Genomic DNA, 9,895 nt, shown 5'->3' on the forward strand with positions numbered 1-9,895 from the left:
TATGTGTTGTAGGATAGACATTCTATCTATCCTGTCTCAAGATGCACAATGAGATCTTCTTCTTCTTCTTATTTGAATTTCCGGCAGTGTAGACGCATCGTGGCGTATTACTGCCCTCCACAATTCTTGCTTCGCCCACACTTGAGAAAGTTTACGAATTGTTGAATATATATAGAACACAAAATGTCTAGAACATTCTAGAACATTTGAGATGTCACAGTATGATGTCATAATAGAACATTCTAGAACATTTGTGATGTCACAGTATCATCTCATAATAGCACATTCTAGAACATTAAATGTATATATTCAACAATTTCTAGAATGTTCTATTATGACATCATACTGTGACATCACAAATGGTCTAGAATGTTCTATTATGACATCATACTGTGACATCACAAATGTTCTAGAATGTTCTATTATGACATCATACTGTGACATCACAACAGAACATGTTTGAGTTTCATTTGAATAATATAAATAATATGTTTGGTAAGGCTGTCCCCGAAGCCTGTTTTTGGGATTCAAACTTCATCAGGGTTCTTCGAACGAACGTTCGAACCTTCGTTTTTAATTAAAAAAAATTAAATAACTTTTTTTATTTTTTATTGTTATTATTATTCTTTTATATATATCCTCAAACTAAATCCTCAATTTGAATAAAGTGATTAATCTGTTTAAAGGAGTCTTTTCTTTTATTATTTTGTTAGTGATGTAATCAAAAATAACACTTGGAACAAAAAAATCGATAATATACGATTGGTAAACACTCTGATTAACCAAAACACTTAAAAGAAAACTGGATGAATTATTATAATAATATGTGGTTGGCACTTCTTTATCGTTGCTATTGTAGATAACTGTGGCAATTCTAGAGTTAATACATGTACATTTTTTTATTCATTGATAACCCAAAAAAAAACATTATCTACTTGAGGAGAGAATGTGTATATCTGTGTTTTAACTTTGTGTACACACTTACCGCCCATAATGGGAGTAGGTATGCGTTACTCATAAATTGTTTCTGCTTGGGGAGAAGTCTTGGTTTTGGGGAGAGTAATACTTAGGGTTTCCAACCTGCTCTACTTCTAGAAACAAAACAGTGAACAAAATGTGTATTTTAGCAGCTTTAGGGGCTACAGGCGTGTAGTTCACCAGTTTGATAAGAATCTATTATTTGGGAAACAGAAAATACTCTGTTACACTATAACCACTTGTAGGGCTGGGCGATATGGCCAAAATGATATTGCGATAACGATATCGATAACAATATCATATCACGAGATATCACCAGATCCTTCCCTCGCTGTGCAGGCGCCCCGACCGAACTGTAGGAGTCGCTGTTTACAACGACCAGGACCCACCCACCAGCTTTCCCACCCCTAACACTGCTAATTGTGTTAGTATGAGCGACCAGCCAAGCTGGTAGCAACGCCGAGAGCTGGGCTCGAACCCAGCGTCTCCTGCGTTGGTGGCGAGTGCCTTGCCCACTACACCACCTAGCCGCATATATATTTTTTTAAACAACAGATGTATGTTTATTTTGCAGCAATTCTTTGTCGTTGCCGCCATCTTTAGTGTTATAGCCCCTCACACTCCAGTTCTCAGGCTGCAGCTGGTTTGAAAGCGAAAGTAAACAGGCTTCTCTGCTGGCTGTGGCACCAGGGGAGTTGAACAGTTCTGGCTCTGCTAGTTTCTTTTCTATCTTTTGGTGCTTTTTTGGTGGACAAACATGTGCACCGTGACTGAGTCGTGACTGGAGACTAGCTCTGCTAGCACACATAGCCTACTGTGTACAGATGGTTTCAAACTGTATTTTACATTAGAAAGCAAACAAAATAAATGGACAAGAGAAAAATAAATCTCAATTTGGTCAGTATTGTCATTTGGACAAGCAAAGCCATTACTTTAAGTTGCAGGCAAGAAAGACAAGTCTGTCCACTGTCTCTGGGTTTAATTTTTTTTTTAATAAAATCAGATTTTTTCTTTTAATATTTTTTTTCCCGATATCGATTATTCAAATATATCGCGATAATTATCGTTATCGTTATATCACCCAGCCCTAACCACTTGAATGTGTAAACACCATGTCTCATGCCTAACAATATGTATATATATACCATCTTATATATCTTTACATATTGTTTTCAAAGGCATTTATTTTTTTGGTCTCATGAGTGTTTTACAAAGGTGTGAGAGAGAGAGAGAGAGAGAGAGAGAGAGAGCGAGAGAGAGAGAGAGAGAGAGAGAGAGAGAGAGAGAGAGAGAGAGAGAGACACACACACACAGACAGCGAGAGAGACACACAGACAGAGAGAGAGAGCGAACAGGCTCTTGGAATGGGTGTCTGGGAGGAAGTGGGGGGTCTTTCGATGTTGATTAAACGGCAAGCAACTAATGTCATGAGTGCAAAATTAAAGGACAATAAATCTAATCTAACTGAAATTGTGTAGCACAGACCTTTCTATGGATCAAAACCTCAAGATTATTATGGTGTAGTTAATACTTCATGTATCCTTAATCCCTAGGCTAATGGGGCACTAAGATGTTAGTAAAAAAAAAGAAAGAACGTATGCCAATGACAGGAAGTAACGGTATATATGTGTGTGTGTGTGTGTGTGTGTGTGTGTGCGTGCACTGTGCACGAGTGCACAACTAAATACATTTTGAGGTAACAAAATACTATTTTGAGGCCACAACATATTTTTTTCATTTTGCGTGGCAGCAATAAGCATTTGTAGCAAGCAGATTAGCTGGGCTAGCTAGCTAACATTAGCTAAACTGACATTAGCTTGATAGCTAACTAGCGAATAACATCAGCTAGCTAACATTAGCTAATGTTCTTTGACACTATTATTACACCCAGGCATGCGTTGCTGATTGGCTGACTGGCTGCACAGTGTTTTAATGATGCCACGTGCACGCGCGCTCCCGCGCATGCGCATACATTTTCCCTCGCGTTTGCACAGACTAAAGACAATGCCTAATTGCCTCTACGAATGGAATGTAACACATTTCATTCACAAGTTTTGTGTGAATGTATCTGAGAACGTATTTGAACACACTTGACGACCTGAGCTATTGTTATGCAAGGTAGCCAGGTGGGTACTTAGCGAGCTGGCGCATCAGTCGAGTTGGCGCATTCCTCAGGTTTGGTGTGAACGATGGTCTGACTCAGGCAGAGCACCGTTCACACCAAACCTGTGAATGTGATTGCCATGAATTGTTAGGCTTATGCGGTGCTTCTCAAACTTTTTCTGTCAGGCCCCCCTTTGGCGGACCAAAATATTTTGGGCCCCCCCCCCCTCGCCCCAACAAAATAGTCATGAAATGGGCCATGTTTAAATTTATTGAAATAACACCAATATCGTGACCTTTCAAATTGGCCCTATATTTTGTTTTCAGAGCTGTCATGGATGAAAAGCCAGGTTATATAACGTATTTGCTTTCGCGTCCCGCTCTGAGCCTTACGAGATACCTCCCATCTCCTGGGATACCTAATGTATCTCCCACAAACAAAAATACATGCACCCCACCTGTATGGGGCCCCGCCCCTTATGGTGGCACAGCCCATATAACCATGACTCTGGTCATGAAACACCCTTCCTCTATTTTCGTCCCAGCGTATTGGATGCGTGCACCATACGAGACTAGCGGAATGAAAAGATTAAGGAAGATTCGTAATGTTGAGGGCTTACCGGAGAGTTGTTTTTCCCTGGATTCTCCGGAGCTTGTTTCGGCGACACATGAGACCTGTGCTGGTGGTTCCTCGGCTGACGGCGACGGACCGAGGGGCAGCGTACAAGGTTTGGCTAACGGGTCGGCTTGTACAAAGGTGAGGTCTGTGTCAGTAGGCATCAATGTCGGTGTTGGTCGTGCTGTGGAGTATGTTTCGGCACCAGGGCCGGGGCGGCTTGGCGATCGTTCCACTGTAGTGGGCGATGTCCTGGCGATCCTGGAACATGCTGTTAACGCTAATGCTACTGCTGTTTTTTTCTGCTGACGCTGATGTTGACGCTGGAATGTCTAATAATCCCCGCCGCGGGATTCCGCTTTTCCCTCCTCTTGCCAGCTTCATTGATGAAGGTCAGTCGGTGGTGGATGTGGGGGGGTTCGCTGAGCTCTATTTACCTTTTTTGCGGGTGAAGGGGCTGACGACGGGGTGCAGGCCGGGGGTACCTTCGCTAAGTAGCCAGGTAGCTTCTTTTTTGTGCCCAGGCGGGGATGAACGACGTTCCGCCCGGCCGTTGCTTGATAGCATGTCGGCTCGGAGGGTGGCAGTATGGACGAATGAGTGGTATACTGCTGCAGGATGGCATTTAGCGGCGGCCAGTGTTTTGGCTCAGCTGGCTACTTTCCTATCCAAAATGGCGTCGGGTTGTAGGTCTTTGGGTCCAACCGACACTATGAACGTGGTTCATGTTTGTGGTGTTATAGAGATCTTGACTCAGTCGCAAGCTATAACTGCGGGGAGGATTCGGATGCTATCGACTTTGGTTGTTAGGCATGTTTGGTTGGAGCAGTCTCCTCTTGGGGAAGAGGATAGGTTTTCTCTCCTTTTTCCACAGATAGTCTTTTTGGGCGTTCTGTGGAGGCGCAGGCGGTTATTGATCCGGGTCCTACACCGCCTCACGCTGTGCAGCCAGGGGTGGGAGCACGGTCTCGTCAACGACTATGGCAAGATCCTCGACAGGCGGCCATGTTTCCCCCGCCAGTGGTGCCCTGGTTGGAGAATCGACAGGGTATCGCAAGGCCGACAGTCTTGGCGGCCGAGGGATCGGCCATTTTGGGTGATTTCGGGTTTGGTAAACCAACCCGTCGTCATTTTGCCGTGAGCAGCCCGCTCCCCGTTCAATCCTCTCTCTGGTACCCCCGGAAGCGGGGCTCTGAGCGTTCTCTTTTGGCTGCGGGCCGCGAACCTTCTTTGAAGCGTATGCGGCCCCATTCTTCGCTTCTCATGGAGACAGGGGCTGACACCCAGTTGATGGCTGAGCCTGGGTCTGTCCGTGAGAATGTTCCGTCGTCGCGTGGTTCCTACACCGCAGGTTGTGGGTGGGTGGAACCTGGTGTTACAGCTGCCACTAGCTCCAGTGGTCAGCAGGGGGACTCGGTGCCTCTTCTGTTGAATGCTCAGCAGGGGTTACCCCGGCTTCGCCCTCGCCAGGCGGGGTATCGCGCTGTTGCCTCCCACTCCCGTCAAACCGGCAGTGGTCTGCAAAGGAGAGGCGAGCGTGATTTGAGTGATAGCAATATCACTGCAGGGCTTCGGCGTGTAGGAGCCCATGGGGTCCTCAGGCCTTGCGTGTCTGGCTGCGGAACAACTCCTCAGCGTGTGCTGGAGGGGTGTTCAGGGGGTGAGTGTGTGTCCACAAGTTTGATGACCGCTCCTCCCATATCGAACCGGCCCTTTCTGTCGGGGTCCCCCCTTGGGTGCTTTGCACGATGGGGGGGACCGGGCCAATTATCTGCTGTTCCTTGCGGCCCAGCGTCAGTTGACGGCGGGGGCGCTGTGGGATTATATTCACATATGGCGACGGGAATGCCCTTTGAATCGGTGGATGAGGAGAACGTTAGAGGCGGGGCTGGTTTTGCAGTTTGCGCGGCCCCATCCTCCGTTCTCAGGTTTGGTGCCGACCCTATTGTTAGGGTCGGGCGCAGTGACAGCCCTGGCCGACGAGATCCAATCTCTGTTGGCGAAGCAGGCCGTCGTTGTGGTCCCGAGAGAGGACGCAATGTCAGGCGTCTACTCCCGTTATTTTCTGGTGCCCAAGAAAACTGGGGGGGTCAGACCTATACTGAATCTGTCCATGTTCAATCGGTTGATTGTAGTGAGACCGTTCAGGATGTTGACCGTCCGACTCCTTCTGCTTGCTGTCAGGAGGGGGGACTGGTTCACCTCCATAGACCTGAAGGATGCGTATTTTCACATACCCATTTTCCCTCCTCACAGGAAGTTCCTACGGTTCCTGTTTCAGGGCGTAGCGTACGAGTACCACAGAATGCCGTTCGGTTATTCTCTGGCTCCCCGCACATTCACCAAGTGCGTGGCGGCTGCTCTGGGGCCTTTACGTCGTCGGGGGATACGAGTCCTGTTCTATCTCGACGACATTCTGCTCCTCAGCCGTTCAGAGGAGGTTGCCAGGTCTCATACTCGACTGGTGGTGGAATTCCTCACCAGCCTGGGTTTTGCTGTGAATTGGAAGAAGAGTACCCCTCTTCCCAGTCAACAGGTGGAGTACTTGGGCTTGACATTGAGGTCGAAGCCCATGCTTGCGACCCTCTCGGAGCAGCGTCGGGGGGATCTCCGTCACGCGCTCGGGGGTTTCCGTCTGGGAGGGACGGTTACGGCGCTGCAGGTGATGCGTCTGCTGGGCCTTATGTCGGCGGCCCACACGGTGGTTCCTCTTGGCCTCCTCTTTATGAGGCGGATACAGAGGTGGTTTCTCTCTTTGAGAATAGATCCGGTGTGGGGCAAAGGGAGACGGTTGATGGTTCCTTTGTCGATATGGGGGGATCTCGCCCACTGGGGGAGGCTGGGTATCCTCTCCGCTGGGGTCCCCATGGGCAGCAGTGGCTCCCACGTCACGGTTTTCACCGACGCCTCTCTCACGGGTTGGGGAGGGGCGTTTCGGACCCATACAGTGGGGGGCAGCTGGACGGGTCATGCCGACCCAGCTGTCCTGCATATCAATGTGTTGGAGTTGAAGGCGGTCCTCCTGGTCCTCAAACGGCTCGGCCACCTGGTGGTAGGCAAACACGTTTTGGTCAGGACGGACAATGTGACGGCGGCGGCGTATATCAACAGGCAGGGTGGGACTCGTTCCGCCCGCCTGCTCCGGGTGGCGCGCAAACTGTTGCTATGGGCATCCCGCAGGCTGTGCAGTCTGCGGGCGCTCCACGTTCCTGGTACGGAAAATGTGGCGGCGGATATAATGTCTCGGGGCGGTCCTCATCGCGACGAGTGGGAACTCCGCCCCGACATAGTCAGACAGATCTGGGATCGGTTCGGGGAGGCCTCGGTAGATCTGTTTGCGTGCCGACGTTCTCACAAGTGCCCCTTGTGGTTCTCGCTCAGTCGAGCGGATCATCCCCCCTTGGGGGTGGATGCCTTCTCGACCTTTCCGTGGCCGCCCGGTCTTCTGTACGCCTTCCCTCCTGTACAGCTGTTGAGTCAGCTGTTGGAGCGGATACGGAGGGAGCGCAGGACGGTGATCCTGGTCGCGCCGGACCGGGGCACGTCAGTGTGGTTCCCGGTCTTAATCCAGCTTCTGGTTGCTCCTCCTTGGGTCATTCCGTGGTCAGCGACGGCCCTCTCGCAGCACAACGGAGTGCTTTTCCAGCCTCCGGTGTTGGGTCAACGCCTGGTGGTGTGGCTGGTGGGAGGGTGAGTCTGGAGAGGATGGATCCCGCGGTGGTTGATACCATCCGGTGTGCGCATGCTCCCTCCACTGTCGCGGTTTACGCGGGCAGGTGGCGTGCGTTCCAAGAGTGGTGTACGGGGGGGGGGGCTGGGACCCAGTCTCCTGCCCCCTGGATGCTGTTCTGGGTTATCTCCAGTCTCTTCTTGGTAGGCTGTCGGCTTCGACAGTGAGGGTATATGCGGCAGCTATATCCTCCTATCATGAGGGTTTTGAGGGGACTGTTTTGTTCAGCCACCCTCTTGTGAAGCGCTTCCTGCTTGGCGCTCGACGCGTTAAGCCGGTGCAACGCTCCTTGGCTCCGACTTGGGATCTTCAATTGGTCCTCGGTCGGTTGTCCTTGGCCCCGTTTGAGCCGCTCGAGCAGGCGCCGTTGGGACAGCTGTCTTTCAAGACCGCGTTCCTACTGGCTGTCACTTCCGCTAAACGCGTGGGTGAGCTCTGTGCTCTCTCGGTACGTCCAGAGTGCCTGTCTTTTCGGACCGATTGCGGTGCCTCTCTGTGACCTAATCCTGCTTTCGTGCCTACGAATATCCGGAGTTCCTTCCGCTCCCGGGATATTGTGGTTCAGGCTTTTCGTCTTCCTCCTCACACTAGTGAGTTAGATGCGGGCCTTCACCTGTCATGTCCAGTCCGTGCTTTGGGGTTTTACCTCAGCCGTACTCAGGACTTCAGGGTTACCGACCAGCTTTTTGTCTGTTACGGTGGGGCTCGTGCTGGTAAGGCACTGTCGAAGCAGCGCCTGTCCCGTTGGTTGTGCGAGGGTATTACCCTCTGCTACACGTTGGCTGGGCAGGATCCCCCTGGGGGCGTCAGGGCGCACTCCACTCGTGGGGTGGCTGCCTCTGCCGCTCTCCTGGGTGGGGCTTCGGTGGAGGACATCTGTGCTGCAGCTTCATGGTCCTCACCGGGCCCCTTTGTAAGGTTTTACCTCATGGACATGACCGGGGGTTCTGTCTCCCAGGCGGTTCTGGGGTCTGTGGCCTTTCCTGCTTCCCGTCCTTTGGTCGGGTAGCAGGAGTGTATGGGTATGGGCCACAGTGTGTTGAGTCACACGTGGTTCCGCCTGTACGGTGTGTTCAAGGGGTTCTAGTTCCCTCTTGTTCGCATTCAGGTGGAGTTGACTGCGCCCCCCCTTCGTTAGGAAGGATGGGGTGACAGGGCTCCCTGCACCCCTTGATGTGGGCTTACGGGTCCTCAGGGGGTACATCTGTCGGGTCTCGCGCCCGCTCTTCCCCATTATCTCGTAAGGCTCAGAGCGGGACGCGAAAGCAAATACGTTATATAACGATAGGTTATGTAGATAACCTAGTTATATTAGTATTGGCTGAGCGTCCCGCTCTGCGCGGCCCTGAGTTCCCTCTTGAGGGATCTTTTCCTGGGACGGGTTTTGGCGAGGAAGGGTGTTTCATGACCAGAGTCATGGTTATATGGGCTGTGCCACCATAAGGGGCGGGGCCCCATACAGGTGGGGTGCATGTATTTTTGTTCGTGGGAGATACATTAGGTATCCCAGGAGATGGGAGGTATCTCGTAAGGCTCAGAGCGGGACGCTCAGCCAATACTAATATAACTAGGTTATCTACATAACCTATCGTTCACACAGATACTGTATGTGGTGCTGAATGGTATCAACACCTTAACTGCTGCATCATGAGATACTTGGTGGGCCATGAGATGAGATACTTGGTACTCAGCACCACACTCTGAAACTAGCTCTCTAGGTGGTATCAGATGAGATTTCAAAGAGTTCTTCCAAGAGTTTGGATGGAGATGTGTCAGGAAGCTTTGTCTCAATGTTGTCTGTAAAGGTTTTTTTTATCCAGAGTAACTTGGTGATCCTTTTCTGTGTTTTATTAAATAATGATTTTCAGATTTTGAGAAATGGTATTTTCATGGAGAACAGTGCAGCTGCAACAGATAGCACTTTAGTGATAATTTTCTGGAATAAAAAAAAAACAAAAAAAAACGTTTTTTTTTATTTTTTTATATAAATCTCAAGGCCCCCCCTGTCATGCCTCTGCGCCCCCCCTGAGAAACACTGGGCTTATGCAAGGTAGCCAGGTACACGCGACGAGTCGAGTGCAGTGCGTTCTTGCGTGGACGCGCATGCGCACATCCGTGCATGTGCGTGCACGCGCTTCTGCTCACAAAAGCTTGGTTGCCCGGCGTGCAACCCTGTCCCATGAGCAACGCACCTCTGATTACACCAACACCATGGAACTAATGACCAATTTGACAACGTTCTCTGTCAGAATAGTCAGTAATTAAATTTTTTTTGATCCACTTTTTCTCCCATTTTCTATATTTTCTCCCATCCCAATTTCGTATCATCCAATTCAACCCTCCCCTGTCACGAACGCTGTTTCTTGCCTCCCACAAGCCGGCTGCAATGTGGACTAAGTCATACATAGCACAAGTCCCCTCCGGTACTTGAGGTAACAGCAGTCGCATCTTTTCACCTGCGCAGCTCG

The sequence above is a fragment of the Notolepis coatsorum genome (genome assembly GCF_963971535.1).
Source record: "Notolepis coatsorum genome assembly, chromosome: 12".
In the NCBI taxonomy this organism is placed as follows: domain Eukaryota; kingdom Metazoa; phylum Chordata; class Actinopteri; order Aulopiformes; family Paralepididae; genus Notolepis; species Notolepis coatsorum.